The sequence below is a fragment of the Schistocerca americana genome, chromosome 2 (genome assembly GCF_021461395.2).
Source record: "Schistocerca americana isolate TAMUIC-IGC-003095 chromosome 2, iqSchAmer2.1, whole genome shotgun sequence".
Classification (NCBI taxonomy): domain Eukaryota; kingdom Metazoa; phylum Arthropoda; class Insecta; order Orthoptera; family Acrididae; genus Schistocerca; species Schistocerca americana.
Genome location: NC_060120.1, coordinates 365,012,090 through 365,016,871, shown reverse-complemented (window position 1 = coordinate 365,016,871; position 4,782 = coordinate 365,012,090). Strand labels below are relative to the sequence as shown.

Genomic DNA, 4,782 nt, shown 5'->3' with positions numbered 1-4,782 from the left:
ACCAGCCACAGACTGCACACAGCACAGCCAGTGATTTTCATACAGAGCGCTACGTAAAGTTGCCAATAAGAAAACATAAACAGCCTACTTACACTGGAAATTTGGAAATTTGTGGTAAGTCCTTCTGGGACCAAACTGCTGAGGTCATCGGTCCCCAAGCTTACACACTATTTAATCTAACTTAAACTTACGGTAAGGACGACACACACACACACACACTCACACTCACACCCATGCTCCAAGGAGGACTCGAACCTCCGACAGAGAGAGCCGCGCTGACCGTGACGAGACTCCTTAGACCGCGCGGCGGTGTCTGGATAAATTACTGTTACTGAAAAGGCCTGTCAGAGTAGCGTACAGTTTCATTCGCTTGTAGTGTCGGCAATAATTGCGTCCGACAGTCCATAAAACGGCCGTGATCTCATCGCCTGCACCTGGCAAGAACCCAGCCATTGTGGCCGAGCGGTTCTAGACGCTTCAGTCCGGAACCGCGCTGCTGCTACGGTTGCAGGTTCGAATCCTGCCTCGGGCATGAATGTGTGTGGTGTCCTTAGGTTAGTTAGATGTAAGTAGTTCTAAGTCTAGGAGACTGATGTTAAGTCCCATAGTGCTTAGAGCCATTTTTTGAACCTGGCAAGAAGATGCAATCATTTGTGTATGTTCGAGAGGTCAGAGTTCAGTTCAGGCACCAGTAATTTTTTCACAATTTTCTTTCATCGTTACAGACAGTTTGAGATCTACCTTTACTTATTTTCTGGAATTTAATCGAGCACACATTAGCAGATAACCTAATCCACATCTGCCGTGGATACTGGTATATCTTTATTGATTTCGCTTCGACCAGATTCATAGGTCAAAGGCTTTCTTTAATGTCTCAGGTTATACTGATCTTCCAGTAACAAACAAAAACATTACGGAACTGGGCTGGATCTGAGCACTATGGGACTCAACTGCTGAGGTCATTAGTCCCCTAGAACTTAGAACTACTTAAACCTAACGAACCTAAGGACATCACAAACATCCATGCCCGAGGCAGGATTCGAACCTGCGACCGTAGCGGTCTTGCGGTGCCAGACTGCAGCGCCTTTAACCGCACGGCCACTTCGGTCGGCGAGGAACTGGGAAAAACGACTTCTCGTTTAAGGAAATTGGTGATACACTCATTATAATCTTTTGTTTATTTTTCACATAATAGCTGTTTCTGACAAAATCGTAACATTTATAGGCCCACAATGGCGAACTTCAAATGATATTGGCGGCATTAGATGATCAAACGCCCAAGCTTTGTCATATCGTATTGATGAAAACTTGATCTCCAAGAAACGGTATGCTCAGACTCTCAAACAATTAAGTCCAGCTGCTTTTACTCTTCTTACAATTTTTAGCCTTGGAAACAAACGAATTAACGTCATGACAAAAAAAAAAAAGGTTCAAATGGCTCTAAGCACTATAGGACTTAACATCTGAGATCAGCAGTCCACTAGACTTAGAACTACTTAAACCTAACTAACCTAAGGACATCACACACATCCATGCCCGAGGCAGGATTCGAAGCTGCGACCGTAGCAGCAGCGCAGTTCTGGACTGAAGCGCCTAGAACCGCTCGGACACAGCGGCTAACGTCATGACATATTTTGCATATTTCCTCTCAGTAATGTCTTATGGAATGATTTTATGGGGTACCTCACCACTTACAAAGAAAATATTGATTGCACAAAAGCTACCAGAAAGAATGTTATGTGGTGTTCATTCGCGGACGTGAGAGCCAGGCATTTTAAGTCTGTCTCCACAACACACTCACTGTCCTGTCGCATTAATGTGACCACCTGTCAAAAGTGTCAATAGCCAGCTTTTGCGACGTGGACCGCTGCGAGACGGGCAGGGAGAGAGTCAATGAGGTTGTGGGAAGTATCGACGAGGATGTGGATGGAGCCATGTCGATTCCGGTGCCGTGGCCAGCTGCTCTGGGTTTCTCAGTTGAGGATCCATGGCGCGCACTGCTCGATCGAGGTTATCCCACAGATTCTCGTCTGGGTGTAAATCCGGGTAGTTTAGCGGTCAGAAGAGTACGGAAAACTCATCCTGGTGCTCTTCGAACCACGACCTACACGGCGAGCTGTGTGACACGTTGCGTTGTCCTCCTGGTAGATGTCATCGTGCCGAGGAAAAACAGACTGCATGTAAGTCTGCAGCTCGTGGTCTCGCGGTAGCGTTTGATTCCCGGCAGGGTCAGGGATTCTCACCTGCCTCGAGATGACTGGGTGTTGTTGTGTCGTCTTCATCATTATCATTCATCCTCATTACGGTCGGAGGAAGGCAATGGCAAACCACTTCCATTAGGACCTTGCCTATCACTGCGGCGCGGGGCTCCCGCGTCGTTCCCCTACGCTCTGTCAGAGAGTATGGGACCTCATCATCATCATCGTAAGGGTTGACATGGACAACAAGGATAGATCGGTACTTGTATTGATGCATTACGCCTTCCAGAATAACGAAATCATCGACGGAATGCGACGAAAACATTCCCCAGGCCATAACGCTAGTTCCTCCGGCCTCAATCTTTCCGACTATTGTTGCAGCGTGTTTACTTCCAGAGGTTTCACGCCGTACACGCCAGCGTCCAACTGTCTGATGCAGCATGAAACTAAATTCATCTGAAAGGGCCACATGTCGTCATTCAGTGGCTGTCCAGTTTCGGTACTGGCGTGCAAACTTCAACATTCGTCGCCGATGAACAGTAGTCAGCATAGATGCAAGAACCAGCCGCCGGCTGCGGAGACCCATACAACGTTCTCTCTACAGTCGTTGAGGAGACACTCTTGCTAGACCCTTGGTTAATCTTGGCGGTCAATTGCTCAACGATTGTACGTCTATTCGCCCGTAGACATCGCAGCCGTCGTTCACCCTTGTCATCTAAGGCCCTTGGTGCACCTCAGTTGCCTCGGCGCGTTTTCGGTAGCCCCATTTTGCTATTCACGGTATACTTTGACCCCGGCGGTACGTGAACACTTTACGAACTTTAACTTAACTCCTCCCGAACAGGCCATGAAGGCCCAACGGAACCGACCGGCCGCCGTGTCACCCTCACCCATAGGCGTCACTGGATGCGGATATGGAGGGGCATGTGGTCAGCACACCGCTCTCCCGGCCGTATGTCAGTTTCCGAGACCGGACCCGCTACTTCTCAATCGAGTAGATCCTCATTTTGCCTCACAAGGGCTGAGTGCACCCCGCTTACTAACAGCGCTCGGTAGACCGGATGGTCACCCATCCAAGTACTAGTCCAGCCCGACAGCGCTTGACTTTGGTGATCTGACGGGAACCGGAGTTACCACTGCGGCAAGGCCGTTAACCTTTACGAACTTTACCGTTTCGGAAATGCTTCCACCACTGGCCCGCAGGCCAACGATCATGCCATCTTGCATGTCAGATAAAAAGCTCCGTTTCCTCATTACGACAACGACTGTGCTGTTTCCCGCGTCCCCCATACACGCACGCTGTATACACCCTCCACCGCTAGTGCTGCTACTTGCCATTTTGAGTGACTACTGCAGGTTGACATCGAACATAGGCGGTGGTCACATTAATGTGGCTGGACGGTATATATTCGCTATTAAATATCATCATAAAAAACCCATCACAATATTAGCAGAACTAGAGCTTTAAAACTAGAGGTAAAATGACCTTTATTACCCGTTGTTAAAGCTGTTAAAGGAGTTCGACATGCAGCAACGAAATTTTGTGTCATTTGCCCAGTAACATGAAATGTCCGACACTACCAAAATAGATTTTAAATCAAACTCTGGTTTTAAGTGTGGTTGCGCACCACACTAACAATATGTCCTGTAATTGTTTTTTTTATTCTCAATGTCCAGCGCAAGTAGAACATATCTCAGTCGTTCCAGAATGACTTCTATCAGGGCTACCATCATACCATTATTCATAACCAAAATGCAGTGCCATCTGAAGGGACACACTTGTTAAACCAGCTAGTAGTGTCCGCACTTCAGTGTGTACATTTGGCATATTTGGCAGGTACTCGACCGCTTGATGCAAATCTTTTTGTTTGATGCCATTTCGGCGACTTGCGTGTCTATGTTAATAAAATAACGACGAGGACAACACAGCATCCAGTCCAAGAGCGCAAAACAATCTCCGACCCGGGCGGGAATTGAACCCGGGCCCCTCGCATGACATTATACAGCGCCGATCACTCAGGTTCGGAGTCGGACATTGCCTGTAGTCTCTGCTCACCTTCAGCTGATGCACCTTGTTTTGTAATTGTGGCTGATGACATCATTCTTATGGCGTCAACGAAGCTGTATGTCATAATCGCATCCGTCTTTTAATTCAAATTATCACTTAGTTAATTTCAAATAACGCTGAAGGCTAATGTCGTGCAAGATTCAGTGTATCAAAATAAAAATTGGAGTTTCTTACCGACTGATGTTTTTTTTTTAATTTTATTTACACGTCAAGTTCCGTAGGGCCAAATTGAGGAGAAAAACTACAAGGTCATGGAACGTGTCAGTACATTACATTACAACATAAAGTAATAACAGACAAAAATAAATGCTCATTAACCCGAAAAAAGTCAGTTTGTTCGCGTGCTAATAAACTTTACTGTATAAGTTCATTGAACTGGATTAACATTCGGATAAAAGACATAAAAACATACAAAAATAAGCCCTCTGAAAATATCAAAATAAAAAATTAAGAAAATTTCGTCATTATGTACATCAAATGATCGCATTTGGTTAGGACAGCACATATCTGAAATCC

At 46.2% G+C, this 4,782-nt stretch overlaps 1 pseudogene; it reads right to left on the bottom strand.

Moving 5' to 3' along the window:
• Positions 1–3,235: 3,235 nt before the first annotated feature.
• Positions 3,236–3,353, bottom strand: LOC124596658 (annotated as a pseudogene).
• Positions 3,354–4,782: the final 1,429 nt, after the last annotated feature.